The sequence below is a fragment of the Vanessa atalanta genome, chromosome 4 (genome assembly GCF_905147765.1).
Source record: "Vanessa atalanta chromosome 4, ilVanAtal1.2, whole genome shotgun sequence".
NCBI lineage: Eukaryota > Metazoa > Arthropoda > Insecta > Lepidoptera > Nymphalidae > Vanessa > Vanessa atalanta.
The window spans coordinates 10,153,403-10,170,710 of NC_061874.1; the positions used below are offsets into that span (position 1 = coordinate 10,153,403).

Here is a 17,308-nt window from a genome sequence, read left to right on the forward strand (position 1 = left end):
CGGACGGCAGTGTACGAGTGACTGTCGTACGCACAAGTACTATGTGGTAGCTGATTACAATGTTTATTTACAAACGTACGAACTACGAAGAGTCGTGTAAAGTGGTCAAATGAATTTATCAGCTGTGTGTGAATAAATCGAATGTTTAAAAAATAAATTATTGCCGTAATATGCTCTTGCTTTTTTATAAGAAACGAGTATAAATAATATGTATGTGAAGTATATAGTATACAACTTCTTGTGATTGTAGTACATTTTTAAGTGATGTGTAAAGTTTTATATGGATTGGTAGACTTGATGAACTCGAAGCTGACGCTTTATTATTAAGGTAAGTTGTTCTATATATTATTTTTAGGTTTTGCCACTGATTACTTGTCTGTCTCTGTTTAAGTTTTATATCTAAAAAATAAAGTATTTATGGGTTTATTATTTATTTATAATTACAATCATTATTAGTGAAATATCTGACTCGTATTTTGAGGGTAAAATGTGTTACAAAGACAGAATTTAATTTTCTGACATAAATTAATATTTGAACATTATAAAAGAGATCAAAGAGAAACCACATAATATATATATTTACAAGTATATATGTTGAGTGTTATTGTGGGTCACTCATATAAGATTAAATTTGACCCTCGTGGATAAAGAAATATAATACATCCATATTATAAATTACTATTGAAATAAGGCAAAATTAAATAAAAATTAAATAAAAATTGCTCTCTGTATTAAAGCAGTACTTAAGTTTTGTTGGTCTGTTATTTTGATAATACTAAATATATTCGCATTTCGTTTTTATTATATACATATATTATTAAACGCGTAGTTTTATTGTTGATTGCTTATATTATTCAACAATTTTAATTACTGCTTAACATATTTCTCTGTAAAATTTCTGCAGCTAATTATAGAAAAAAATGTCGTTTATCGATTATTAGGTATTATCTGTACTTGTGTATGATGTCATAAAATAACTTAAAGATACATTTCTATATATTTCAGATATTTGTAGAAATAAAAACAATATCATATATATCACGAAAGGAAATCCATCTCAACATCCGATAGAAAAGGTGAAAAATCTCTATATCGAATAAATCACGACGTAGGATTTTATAAAGGCGTAGTTATTTATTGTTTGTCGTACTCAAAAATAAAAGTATATTTCGTTTGATGTTTACCATAACAATTCAAGTAATAATGTCATAATATATGTTAGTAAAAAATATTGTTTGTAGGATACTATTTAATAAAAAATATATTAACTGCTGAGTTTCTTACCGGTTCTTCTAGTGTAATAATTTGCATTTCGAATATTGTTAACTTTACATTCAATTTTAAACCTAAATGTAACGACCCAAAAATTACATATAAGTAAGTCTACTTTATATTTTTTACGCACGTTCATTGATATTTTTAAACCCATAAAAATACTATTATTTACTAAAAATAAATCGATGATTTTCCCACATTATTCTTAGATTCGTTATGAACTTAAAAAGACTGACTTCTACATTTATTTCATCAAAGTATTTAAATATTTTATTTTAAATAATAACCAATTAAGTATTATATTAATGTATAGTAGGTTATATCAATTGTTTTATAATCTTGAATATATAAAAAAAATCGAGGGTCTAAAATGAGAATACCGTTTTTTATATTAATTGTATCCGTCAACTAATTGATTGAATCATTAATAGTTATCTAACATAAGAAACATCTTACACTGCGGGAATTAAGTAACTCGGTATACTTTTCTCGTGCGCCAACATTGACGCTGCAAGAAAAAATAACAATTCCTTACATCGCCAAAGCGCCACCAACCTTGGGAATTAAAAAAATTATGTCCCTTGTGCCTGTAGATACACTTGCTAACTGACTTATCAAACCGGAAGACAACAATATCAAGTTTTTGTTATTTTTTTAACATTAGAATATATAATAATGAGTGGTATCCAGAAAATATTTTTTTGTCTTTGACTGGTTCGAATATTCAATTAGCATTGAATGTAATCGTTTTCTTGTGTCGTTACAATATCGTATCTAATATCATATAATCGTAACCAGAGTAACTGCAGGCACAAGGGACATAACAACTTAGCTCCCAAGGCTGGTGGCTGGTGTAAAATAAAGAATGGTTATTATTTCTTATAACATCAGGTAGCCCATTTGTCCGCCTACCTATTACACAAAAAAAGAATGTTAATCAGTTTAAGATACAAAATATGAATCGGTCAAGTTCAAGTCATAATTAAAGTCATGTTAAATATTGTTTATGTTTTTATGATAGTTGTCAAATAGCGCATGGTTAGTTGACCTCTCATCAAATCATTAATATCAAGTTAATTCTTATATGCGCTTCAGAATCGTCATTTCTGTTAGTACAGAGTAGTTAGTAGTAGTACTGTTAGTAGTAGTGTTTTAAACGTAAATTTACCATAGTACGAGTTATCAGCACTGCTTAATCCAGTTGTAAGTAAATGGTAACGAGAACTTTTTATTTTAAAATTGAATTGTAGGCAAAATCAAAAGATATTTAATTCAATAAGGCTTTCAAGTACACTCACTTGCACTTAAGCACTTTTGAATTGTCTTTTTACAAAACTGTATTAAGTGTAGTGCTACCATCGGTTTTAAATGTAGATCGACCAAGAAGAACCGGCGAGAAACTCCGTAGTTAATCATTTCCAAAATTTAAAATCACAGTTGTGTTAATTAATTATATATGTAATTAACATATATATAACATTTATTTAACAAATTATATATATGTATTTTGTATATATAGTATATTATATCCTGCCCGAAAGTCAACAAGTATTAGCTCCACATTTTTTATCATCTATATAATCTTGTGTTGAATAATACGCTTTATTTTTTTTTTAATAAATGATTTGTTTTTATGAAAATTTAGTGTAACCGTTTTAAAAATTATCAATCGTTATTATAACCGTACCAATAATAAACGTAGGAAACATAAAACATTTAAAGATTTTAGTAACAAAAAAAAGAGGGAAAATCTCTCTCAATAAAGGAATTTTCTTATTTTCTCTGAAGTTGCTGAACGTACGTGGGAAATAAAAGCGTGTGAACGACGTAGCACCCAATATTGAATGCTGTTTGCGTAAAAGGTATTCTCGAAGAAAGGTTTACATGGAACGACACGAATTGGTTACATACACGTCTTTTCGCTGTATTCATTGGAAAAAGTAGCAACCTGTATATCCTATTTATGTATTTTAATATACAACCTTTCTCTGGCATACATAACTATTATTATTTCTGGTATACTTTCTAATATATGCTTGGTGGTACAACGTTGTGCAAACTTTTGTAGGTACCACTCATTATTATATGTTCTAATATTTAATCCCGGTTTGATTAATCAGTGAGCAAGTATCACTACAGGTACAAGGGACATAACATCTTAGTTCCCAAGGTTGGTTACGTATTGGCGATGTCATGAATAGTTGATATTTCTTTCAGGGCCAATGTTGGCGCATCTATGGGCACTGGTTGTCATCAGGTGGTCCAATAACCAATCCGCTTAACTAAGAATATATCACATAAAAATTAATAGTTTATAGTATCATACTTCACGATATAAGTAGATTCATTGGAGCTTAATTTTATCGGGTTTATCGTTTTGTGTTCTCTCAAGATTTCAATAAAGATTACCTTTGTGATTACAACAGTGGCCATTGTTAATCTGACAATGGTCTATTTATAATTTTATTACGACGATCAAATTTTGAAAAATAAAACGTAATGTACTTAGATATTGTTTTGTAAACTTTTAGTAGTTGTTAAGTACTTAGTATTATAGCTAAGAGATTATTAAAATATTTTCTTCGCATTACTCTAAAAAAAATTGTATGCTTTAGTATATTTACGTTCTTGAAGATTTTTATAACTTTTAATTTGAATGATTTAGATAACTTGAAATTCGAATATACGTAAATAAAACCATTGTTTACATGTATTAACTACGTTATAGGACGCGTAATTCAAATGAGTTAATTATTTTTATCTTAATAAGGTATATAAATATTTAACAAATCCCCGATATTTTAATATAAACTCTTACTATTTATGTGTAAAATAACTTTCTTGTAAAGGCAATGCATTTTAAGTAAAGCGGTTATCCTTGACACACTACTAAGACTGGCCACTTTAAATGAACTGTGTACGATACACGTACGTAAATATGTACGCGTGATCTTTATTAGTACATATTATATTAAAAACTTAGTTAAAATATTATTTTTGGGAGTGCTGTTTGGGTGCGTTTCTATAAATTACGTTTATCATAATAAATTTTCGCCTGAGTCACATGTAGTATTTTATTTTTAACTACTTAGCATAAAGTATTAAAAATTACACGTAAACAGACTCAACTATATGAGTATTTTTGTAAATTATTATTAAAGACTGCTAGTTGACGTGTCATTAATTCGGTGACTAAGATGTAATATTCGTAATTGCCGATAATTGTCATACAGTATTAGCACATGTTGTGTATATATATATTTTTATATATTTTTCCGAATTGTATTGTCAAACAATAGATCAACACTTAATTGCAATTCACTGCTGGACATGGGCCTCTCCCAAGGTGCGATAAAGCTCACGGTTGTCCGTCTTCCGCATTCCGTAGGGTCCACCTTCTTTGGAACAATTTAATAGATCATTGTGAATGTTTAATCTAAAAACACTGTTTAAGATGTGTTTGCACTCCACAGTAGGCTGTATCATAATAAGTAGATATATTCACAATGCTTTCCGTCACTAGCGAGCATGAGATTTATTATTATTAATTAATTTATTAATATACAGTATTCTCGTATGTTAACCTCCGGGGCTGGACCAATCTTGCTCTTTTGTGTGAACGTTCTTTGTTATCAGTATACTGATGAGTTAATGAATATTCCAAAAAGCTTCTTCACTTCATTCGCTTGCGGTCATTCATTAATCTGCAGGCGCAGTACATATGTTATTTTATTTATATGTTATTTCATCTATTTCCTTGCTCGTGCGGTGTGGTGGTGTTAACTTTTTGGTGGCTTGGTGCAAGTCCATCTTAATGGGTATCACCCACTCATCAGATATTCTACCGTCATACGACAGTACTCAATATTGTTGTGTTCTAGTTTGAAGGGTGAGTTAGCCAGTGTAACAACAAGCACACGGGACATAACACCTTAGTTCCAAAAGTTGGTGGCGCATTGGTGATGTAAGAAATGGTTAATATTTCTTACAGCGCCATTGTCTACGGGCAGTAGTGACCAATTACCATCACGTGGCCCATTGGCTCATCCTTTATCATAAAAAAGAAACTTTTCTATTCTCTCATTTATATGAGAGAATGATGGGTGAAAATATTGTTGGATTATTCCAACAATATTTTCACCCATCATTCTTGTGCCTTCAATCTACATAATATTATAGACTTATATTATTTTTTTGCATTACTATTATTATAATTTTTCTGCTTTTCTATTCCTAATTCAAACAGCATATTTCTATAAACGCTTGAATCACTGTTAAATGTCATTACTTTCGTTTTTCAAACGATTACTGGCAGAACTATTACGACGTGTATCATTTCATTACAATACAATACAAGCTTTGTGATCTAGTTGAAGAGTTCGACGTGTCTCGAATAAAAGCAAGTAATAACACGTCGACCCATGTTCTATATTTCGATCTTCACCTTGATCTAACATAGAATTGAATGTGTTTGTTAACGTTTTATTAATTAATAATTTTATATCCCGCTGAGTTTCTTTCGCCGGTTCTTCTCAGGTCCGAGGTGCTAAATTCCGAACCGGTGGTAGATTTTTGACAATCAATAAGCAAGTGTAAACACTTCTTTATTGAATATAAATTTTTGACTTTGACTTTAACTTTGATATACGTAAAAATAAATGAATAATTCGTTAAATAATATCACAGATAACAATTTTGTAAGAAAACATCAAATACTCGTACCAAGTTCATTGTAAGTATTATGTTAAGTAAATTACTACGAACATAAATGGGAAACACCTTAATTACCTTAGATTCGCTGATAATATAATCAAGAGTCAAGATCAGCTAAGCAATTAGAAGATTATAACAGAGCTATACGAAATAAGCAACTTTATAAAAATATAATTAACACATCAAAAACTAAAGTAACGACGAACGCTATCCAAACTCCTATATTAGCTGACAATTAACAGAGTTAAGAATATGTAAAGAGCTTAGCAATATTTAGTTAACAAAATGTCATTCAGTTATTCCAAAAATAAAAATGCTAATTTTTTCGAAGAATAAAGAAGACAGAGTAAGTTCCCTTGAAACTAAAAACTTATGGATGGTTGTCTGCTCCCTGCTTGACATACGGATCACAAACTCGGATATAAAACAAATATGCAAGGGGCATAGTACAGAAGACCCAGCGTACGATGGAAGGAGCATCTTGTATGTTAGAATGAAGGATAAGCAAAAATTAGAAGAAATTCGCTAAAACCCAAAGTGATATATACTCTTAAGCATATGAAAAGATTAAGGTGGAAATAGGCTGGTCAAGACAAGACAAGACAAAATTGATCATTAACCAGAACAGGCCTTAACAGAATAATCTTAAATGAATATATACTTATGATTTTACTTTTCTATGTATGTTAAGGAAATACAAAGGCTTTATTATTATTATTTCAATGGGCGGTGGTGACCACTTACCATCAGGTGACCCATTTGGTCGTCCACCTACATATACAATAAAATAAGGCTACCTGCCTGCCCCCACTTCAGGTCCAATTATTAAAACAAAGGTTTTATTTCAATCAAGAGATTACGTGAACATCCTTTCAAAACGCTTAGCTTAAAATACGATTCCGACATAAAACGTTTAAAACGAATATATTATTTATTTCGATACGGAAATACTCTGAGATAACTAAGCTAACCTACAGTAGTACCTACATATTTTTTTCTTTGTTTTCTAAACATACTAATAGTTACTTTTATGTAGACACATTGAAGACCTGCAAATCTCTTATAGAAAATGATCGTGTATTCGACAGTTCTGGCAACGCTCGCTTCAAAAGCGGCGATAAAAAATCTCGTCGTCAAATATTCTGACATACCTATCTCGAAAAATATCTAAGATATTAACATACTATATTGCTTATGTCAAACTTGAAAATATAATCTAAAATAATACGGATGTTCTATAACCATTGAATTAGTAATTATTGCTCGAAAACCAGAAAAAAATTAACGAACAAAACTCCCTCGGTAAAATTTTAGTATGACAGAGGAAACTCTTCGTTTATAGCATTAAACTTGTATGTACTAGATGGTTACGTACAGAAACAAGGTTAAATGGGTTAACCTCATCAGTTTAGCTCCAGTGAACAATAAATGTTTACAGACACACTTCGATCATGGAATTAGCGTGAAAATTATATCAATTACATAACACTAAAACTTCTGCTAGATCTAGTCCTATATGTATATTCTCACTAATATTGTAAACTTGAAAGATTTTTTTTGTTTGTTAGGCCGAACCCGCGGACGGAAAATAATTCGCTGATAATCGAGATTTATACTATGTATGTTAAGCATTCTTGCTTCAATACAAAAACATTCCATTTCGAATTAATTATAAAAAATAATAGATATTTCTTACGTATTTCATATAACATTTTATTGTTTATGTTATATGTATTTATCGCACTATACTAACGAGTATAGTGGGATTATTTATATAATATTATATTATTATATTTTCCTTGTTCTCTGGAATAATACGCAGATCGCATACCATTTCTAGATTAGTATAGGATGAATTTATTGCAACGAACTGTCTCGAAATCATCATTTTCATCTTAAATATTTAACAATTAATTTTTAATTTATAACAATATCCATTTTTTTAAACTAATTTTCTGTATATAACAATGGTTCACACGAACAAAAATTATAAATATTTTTTATTACGACTATCGGATATACAGTGATAACATGGAAAGCAAGTAAACTGGATTACGGCGGAAGTGAAGTGTTTTGATAAATATGCAAAACAAGAAGTTTTATTAATTTTAGCATTTTATCTGTGACAAACTTAGAATCTAATTATTGAATATATGTTTCTATAATTGAACTAAAGTTAGTATACTTATTAGGCTAGCTAGCTTATGAGTGTACGTATACCGATGTTCTGAGTTTAAATACCTGGACGGGCCGATAGGAAGTCTACATAAAGAATTTCTTAGTAGAAGCTCGAAGTTTGAAGGTTCATTTCAAATATGTAGAATTAGAAAGTAAAACCATTCAATAATATATTTTTATATTAGATTATACACGAATATAATACCACTACTGAGAACTTTTTCCTTTTAATTATCTTGGTAATTTTTTTTTTTTTTATTTGATTCCATTAAGTTGAAAAGAGTCGTATCTAATAAGGTCCTTGTAAATAAGATAAGTGGCTTAATTCAAGTTTACTCCGAGATGTCTAAAGTAATCAGGCTTGCTCTGGTGAAGAAACCTAATTGCGAATTCTAGCCCAATTACTTTTATAGCTACTTTTAAGGAATGGGGACCTTATGCGGGTATATAGTAACGCAATGCTGAATTTAAGAAATTCAGAGATTTGTGAAAAGGTCGAAATATATTTTAAGTTAAGAATTTTAATTCGATCCGAATGCGTGTATTACGTTTTTTTTATGAAAATCAATCAATTTTTATTACAACAGAACTATTGGATTAAAGTACAAACAGTTTGTTTTTATTATCACTGCTTGTCTAAGGCTTCTTCTCCTAAAAGTATAGCTCATACCAATATATTACAATGCAGATGTGTTGATCCACGTGTAGCAGATTTTCATTAAACCCATGCAGGTCATTCAGTTGTATTCACTGCTGACCACGATATGATTGATAAACACATTGAAATTCAGTGTTGTTTGTCAATTTCGATCCGCAATCTTCGGTTAAAATGTATATGTATTAATTATATTATTGTGTGAGTCAACATTAGTAAAAATTCACAAAATTAACGTTACAAGTTACTAATTTATATACCAATTGACGTTTGATTCGGCGAGTTGTGAAGGTCGAATCAGTTAATATCAGCCTAATCACTTTAACCGACGGTAAACTGCAGGCAGACGGTAAACCAACAATGACAATGAATTATAAAGAATATTCTGAAATCATAAATATTTAACATAATGCGTCGTGCTGAATTAACTTGTAACACTTTTCTCCGAAATTACAGGGAACAGGCTGTGTATAATCGCGGTATATTTATCTTTTACGGACGATCGACCACGGTCAAGGATGTCTACCTCTTTCATAGTTAGATTTATGTATAGGTTATTTAATAACAGTAAGAGATTATTTATTTTGCTTAAATAATACCATCAAGCTTAGCAACATTGCAGATGAACAAATGTCTTATTAAAATCTGTAAAGGACATAAGCTACATGGAAGACGCTGCCAAGAAATAAAACATTCAGATTCATTAAAAATATTGTAAACCAAAACAATAGAAAAGATGCCAGAGGACAACAAGTCTCTGAATATTTTATGACTTTTATACTGATTTTGTGTTTAATGTATAGTCTATTCCAGTCGAGGAAGGAATAAATATAAACAAACTTTATATATACATACGTATGCCAAACAATATTCTAATAGATATCTATATTGTTCACTACTAACATATCTTGATTATTACATTTTTACATTACAGCCCGTAAATTTCCCACTGCTGGGCTAAGGCCTCTTCTCCCTTTGAGAAGGTTTGGAGCATATTCCACCACGCCGCTCCAATGCGGGTTAGTGGAATACACAGGTGGCAGAATTTCGTTGAAATTCGACATATGCAGGTTTCCTCACGATGTTTTCTTTCACCGCCTCGCACGAGATGAATTATAAACACAAATTAAGCATATGAAAATTCAGTGGTGCTTGCGCCTGGATTTGAACCCGAAATCCTCGGTTAAGATGCACGTGTTCTAACCACTGAGCCATCTCGACTCGATCTTGATTAATATATCTTTATTTATAATATAACACTATTACACTAAAATACTTATATTCACTTCAATTTTACTTCCAAAGTTCCGATAACAGTTTCGTCAATGTTCAAAACGCAATATTTTTGAAAATCCTCGATGAACATCACAGTTTATTCAAGCTCTCGACCAATGACGTCAATTCGACGGTGAATTTGTTTGTTTGGCTTTTCTTGTGGTTGAAATGGACTATATATGTTATTTTTAGATGTTATTATTACTACTACATTTTTCTCGTCTCCTATCATCACGTTGGCGTTGGTTATAAGATTATTACTCTTATATATTAATAAAATTTAAACGAGGTATGAACGGTTAATACCGTCAATTAAAAAAAATTAAGAAGTATTAAATGAAAATGTCAATACGAAAAAATGACTGAAATCATCTATATAATATAGATTATTTTAGTATCTTTTTCATCCTTAAAGATTTCCTAAAAACAATTCATGATTCAATATATTTAATGAATCTTATAAATTTTTCGGTATTGTATGTAGGTACTTATTACACATTGGAAATCAATTACATTGTACGTAATATGGTAGCTAGTGTTCAGATGGATTAAATTACTTTATTGTTAAAGTCTCATTCAATTTAATGAATATACTCATTAAAATTTCTATCTCTTATTATTATTGAGTACGAAGCTTGAATAAGGGTTCAATGTACATTAAATATATTGCTTTACACCATGACGTAGGAGTGTTTATAAGTTCATTTTTATATCATTATCTAGTTATTTAATATATAAGTCATTCGGACTAAATTTCGATGTTCTTGCTTTGTGTTTTTAAATAATCTCTGGCTTGCCGGTGAAATACAGCTTTGAAAAACTTGCATGTTTTGGTTGGAGATGTCGTATTATTTATATAGTGCCATTTGTAGTTGTCGTGATATACGTCTCAAAACTTCTTCTTAGAAGACTACTGACTACTGCAAATCTGTTTTATTTTGTTATAATTGTGAAATACTCATATAATGTCTTTATGACTGATTTAAGTAACTGCCATTCTCAAAGGGACGTATTATAGTGTAGAAGTGTGGGCGCAACCATTAGTACATTTTCTATTCCGTTACTCTCAGAATCCAACAGAACCGAAAAGATAGCAAGCAGGACCGTCTACGTAAGCATTGCTCACTTCCGGACTGTACAACTTTTGTACTATCGTGAAATGGGGTAGAATTAAGGATCTAGAGAGTTGCAGCCATATACGCTAGCTAGGTTACTAGACGAACAAGACAAATACGTTCGTAACAGATTAATGTCATAACGTATATAGTATTCAATCTTATCTTAATGCCCTTCTTTTGTTTCGCCATAGTATTATTTCCGTATAATAATTATAACGAGTTTCGTTCAAACTCTACTGTGGTATTATACGTACTTTGCTTTGTCTTTAACAAATTGCCTTTTAGCAATAAAGCCGTCTATTTGAACAGCTCTTTAAAGATTGCATGTTTGGTAATATTGTTTTTCTTTTATTTAGTGTAATGTTTTATTAATAACATGTTATTACTATGTACGCTTCAGAGCTATTTATAAGTACAAACTCGAAACTCACCGCAGAACGTGATAGTGAAATGACAACAAGATGACATGCGACATTGCCAGGCACTGGAGCTGAGTTGTGAATAAACTCTACTAACCTTCTAAAGATGAAAGGATACTAATATCTAGCACTGTACCTACCTACCCCACCTACCTACCTACGGTACAACCCACTCATCAGGTATTCTACCGCCAAACAGCATGTTGTGTTCCGGTTTGAAGGGTGAGTGAGCCAGTGTAACTACAGGCACAAGGGACATAACATCTTAGTTCCCACGGTTGGTGGCGCATTGGTGATGTAAGGAATGGTTAATATTTCTTACAGCACCAAATTTTATGGGCGGTGGTGACCACTTACCATCAGGTGGCCCATTTGCTCGTCCGCCTACCGATAACATAAAAAAAAACCTTGAAGATTGTGGGTTGATGCCCTATCCATATATTTAATTTCCTGTTCAGTGAAGGAAAACATCGTGAGGAAACCCCCACCTCAAAAGAAGACCCGGCCATAGCTTAACAGTGGGTCTTTAAAAATATAATTTTTACTCACTTTACGTTTTCTGTCATTTGTTATTTGATTTAACATCTCATTACACGATACCATTACACGATAGTAACGAACATTACAATAATCCTGTTAAAGAAAGGAAATAGATTCCTAATATCATTTCTACTATTTCGTATTGACCCCCTTTCGGTACGTCTAATACATAAGTGCTCAGTTCCTTAGTTCCGCTTCGAACACGAGGGACTTGTAAGTAATGTAGGAGAATAAAGTATTATTTCTTTGTATCTTTTGTTTTTTGTGAAACAGACCCTTATGGCAAGGGCCTTTGTTCTGCGAAACACGGTATTAAGTAAGGCGAGGTTTTTGTCAGGAAAAAATCTTTATCTAGTCAGTATCGGATGAATTGAAGCGCGGTTGTTATTCATTGAAAATAGTTATCATCGGGTTATGTTTATGATATATAATTAATTTGTATGTTTAGATAGAAACATTAGTCATCTAAATCATGTTTAATTTAATACTTGGCATCTAATATTTTATACATATTTTAATAAATATAATATAATGTTAATATTTGTTCTGGTTAAATGAAAATAGAAACAGATCGAATCGAAGATCAAAAAACATCACATATATTTTAATATATGTGATGTTTTTTGATTTGATTTCGCTACGTAATTAGAAGCAAGTGAACGATGATTAGTTATTATTAATGAAAGTAAAGTTAAATAAATAAAACAAGTACCATTACTTTATATTGGACGTATTTTACCTTTTATATAGTGTGTGGTTACAATGAACTAATAATATTTATAAAAAAAAAACTAGTATAATAATGTTTAAGCAAAATTATTAGAATATACATATAAAATAAATAATAGGTTTGTGTGTTTGTATATAATGTTAATGAAATACGTAATAACTTTTACAGTACTTATGTTTTGGCATCGTAAAATAAAATACTTAGTCAAAATATCATATAAGTATTAATATATACAAAAACCGGTTTTGTAAGTAAAATACCGATTTTCTGCTAAATTTCTAACACGGTATATTTACTTCGTTAATTCTATGATTTGTACATTTCAGAATATACTGAAAACAGCACGTACCATGTATAAAATAATATTTAAGTATTTAAGTACGGCTGCAGATTTTCAATATTCTTAGAATGGTAATTAAATTAGCTGTAATTAGTTTTGTTACTAACTTTCGCCTTTACTCAAGTAAAAAGATTTCACTTTAGTTTATCTTTGTTTAATATCGATTATGTAAGTTCAGTATTGTAATTTTAAAATTGATAAAAGTTAATTTAAATTGAGTCAATTTGAAATTGATTGATCTGTTTTAAATGCTTTTAGCTTATGACGTACCCAATTGAACTTTGTAAGTAACGTTAGCAGCAACTAAGTAGATTATTTATTATAAAAAAAGTCAAAGTTAAGGTTTGGTTATTTTTTTTTTATTTATATATCTGGTCACTTACGAATGACTAGATATATAAATTAAAAAAAATAACTATACCTTAACTCCGCCCCTCCATGATAAAAAACCTTATTAACGTGCATTCAAGTGAGTGACGCCCATGATTACTCAAGATGTCATAGCGTGCGAAAAAAAAACACAAATTAGATTGTATTTGTTTATTAGGTTCTATAATAAACAATAAGTTTAGAGTAAAAGGTGGATGAGTGAATCATTCTTTACCTATCTATATATCACTTGTAAAAATACAAACTACTGCAGACAATTCTCCGATAACACTCATGATATGTACCTACGTGTTTGGTTTAATTCACTTGCAATGACTAGTAAATTTAAATGTAATTTAATCTCTAATAGAGGCTGTTGTGGTTTTCCTGACAAAATCAAAAACTGTTGGTATTTAAATAGAATTTAAACATACGTAGTTTCTTACTCTTATTTATCTGTGTGATGAAGACGTAGATATCACTACTGATTTTAATGCAACTCAACCTATGAAGATCAATGACATTTTGAAGACAAAAACTCGAGATTTTCTAGTTTAAGAAACAGAAATACAACTTCTGAATTTTACAATCTTTCCAAGTTACTTCGGAGCTATTTTTGAAAAAATAATGTCTTCAGAAAAACGTAATATCTGTTTAACCTGAGTTTTGAACCCAGCACCGTGTAGTCTGTACACTTGGTCACTAGACCAAAAACGCAGTAGACTAAGAGGTGACAAATACATTTACAATGTCAATGAAGTGGTCACTAATTCCACAACATTAACGAATGACGTAATTGCGAGCTTATTCGATAGTCAGGCTGCGCCACCAGAGATGTGCGAAGAAGATGTGCGAGGAAAAAATAAACCTTTAGTATCAATTTAATTTCGTAGCTTCGCTTAGCGCAGCTCCGGTGGACAAGACCTTAGTAGAGTGAGGTTTGATATACAAAACAAGCAAGGAATGTAACGAAAAACGCGAGCAAGGAACGTGTGCGATATGGCTTCAGCTGCATTCACTCAAAAGACAGTGTTAAAAGGTATGAAAAATAGACGTGGATCAGTCCGTCTGCAGGTCCGCTCCCCAATCTCGCAACGCTCAGCTTCGTACTAAATATAATTCGGATTTTAAAAATGTATAAATGGGTTTCGCTCATATGGAATATAGATGATAAAATCGTGATTTTATGACAAACTCATGTTTGGCGCCAATCTTAAGTAAATCCGATATTAGGAGTATAATTCAAATAATGACAATACTATTTGTATTGTCATTATTTGAAGGCCATATTGAAGTGATAACTTCTTATGGGAGGGTAAACCGCTTCGTTACGTAACGCGTTACGTTTCCAGTCTGTTGGCATCACTTTCTCTTATATATTCTTAGTTACAATTCTTGGATATGTGCATTAGAATTCGGTGTATTTACATACACAAAATTGTTATGTACATATTAATATATTTTATAATCAATAAATATTTTTATTAATAAATAACTTTTTCTTAAATTATCACATTAAAAGACATAAAATTTAATTAATAACTTAAGCTTTTCAATTAACAATTTCAATATTAAGTAGTTCAACGTAGGTTTAAATTATCACTTCTGTTAATTATTAATATTTCAATACAAAATATCTTAGTAGATTCGAATGTTGATCATATTGTTTTAAGAGAGAATTATTTATGTGACATAGCATATCTATTGTATAAATAGACAAAGACAAAACAGTTCAGTACCCTTTTCTGCTCTGTTTCTCAACCGATTTTCCATTTTTTTTGTTTAGTAGCTATCAACGAGCTTCAGTGCTATGAATAAAATAAATACGATATAAGAGTGGATATAAATGTTGGAAACATTAATATTCTAATGTTTTTTTTTAAATGTAATAATGATTATGTTCGAATTTTGACTACTGGGCGTACAATAGTATGGAGAAATCGTAAAACATTGCCAAAAATTCAACCTCTTACGTAAGTTTCCTTAGACGCAATATATTTGTTATTATGTTACATTACGTGCTGCAATTAAATATTCAGGTCACTCGCATTGACTCGTGAGGAAAGTAATCGTGAGCTAACGATAAATGGCTCTATCAGACATGACATAGAGTAGGGGAGACCAGACGACCAGATAATTATAAGTAAATTGTTTCATAATTGGAAAATTAGAAATGATAATTTTCAAGGTCAGGCGTTTAAATACTAGTAATAACAAGGATATCCTAGAGATATACTAAAGAAATATAAGGAGTACATTTCAATATAATAGGCTCTAAACGTTGTCAAAATGTTATTGAATAGATTTTGACAGCAGCGTCTAGAGTTGCTTTGTTGAATCGTTATTGTACGAAAATTTTTACTTTTTTTCGAATACATATTAAAGTAATTAAAAATAAGTTGTAAAAGCTCGGCGGTGAAGGCAAATATATTTAAGAAAAATTCTGTGTCAGCTGAAATTCTGCAATATTTGTATCGACCAACACGCATTTGAGAAAGATGGTGGTACTTCAAAACGATTGGTACTTAAATGCAATGGGACATTTACAGGCTTTTATTTACTGATTTTACTTTTTACTTTTATATAATGCAAGAACTAAAATGCATACTTGACACGTTGGTGGTTAAAATTTAAAGTGGGCGATACTGGGAAGTGCTGAAGACATTTTTTTATTATATTTAATTTATATTAAAAACTTTATTGTTTTAAGAATATGATTAAAATTTATTACTCTCTGTGACGATATTGTATATGTATATTTCATATGTCATATTAGCTGCTTTTTATTAAATTTTATCTGATCCGGTTCAATGGTTTGGTCATGAAAGAGCAGCGATCAGACAGACAGAATTTCTTCCGCATATATAATATTAGTATTGATAAATAGTTTTTAAAATCTAGAGGTTCTCTCGAAGGTCTTTTGTAGGAGATAAGTAGTCCTCCTTAAATATTTCCTCGTTACGTTAACATACGATGACTTTTACGGATATATTTATACACGAATAAATAATAATTATTCGCTTTATTATATTTAAAATATTATTTAAGATATATTTTTAAGTTGTTGCGCCTACTAAAATCCGAAGGCAATAAAATTATGATACATATTTGCTTATATTATATAAAACAAAAAAGATTTAACAACATAATATTTGATAGCTTGGTTATGATATAGTTGGTAATGATAAAATGTTATGCCTGTATTTATAGAACTATATCATGAAGTTATTTTATCTTTCACTCTTATATAACAGCTGTTACGAAGAGCTGTGATGGCCAGGGGCTATGAACACGCGAATTTTAATGTGCGTTAAATGAAAATAAGAGATAATTTCTAATAGATATTGTATTATAGATTGAGTAATAACAAAGTATGAATTTTGAAGTAAAATCACCGAAAGAGCTTACGACATCTTTCGAACTAGTTATCTTATATTCGATTTTTAAAATACACAAGTGTATATAATATTAAAAAAAAATACTTTTCCTTTTTTTCCATAACCATTTGTTGCACATTTTATTTTAAAAAAATTGAGAAAATAAAATATTTTTTGATTTCATAATAAATACGTAATTTTATGTATCAGGTGATTAGTTTCAAAGTTGCTTAAATTGTTTTTCTTTTTGATAAATAATAATGAAGACGATGCGTGCGAAGTCGGCTAACGAGTTAATTATAATTGGTTTTTGTTTTAT

The 17,308-nt window shown here is 30.3% G+C and overlaps 1 protein-coding gene across 1 annotated transcript in view; it reads left to right on the forward strand.

The window, feature by feature from the left end:
• Positions 1 to 17,308, forward strand: part of LOC125077773 (venom dipeptidyl peptidase 4-like) — a 39,493-nt gene continuing 22,185 nt past the window's right edge. Inside the window, exon 1 of the mRNA XM_047689819.1 lies at positions 1 to 328. The gene's annotated coding sequence lies outside the window, so the exon portion shown is untranslated. The remainder of the gene's footprint in view (positions 329 to 17,308) is intronic.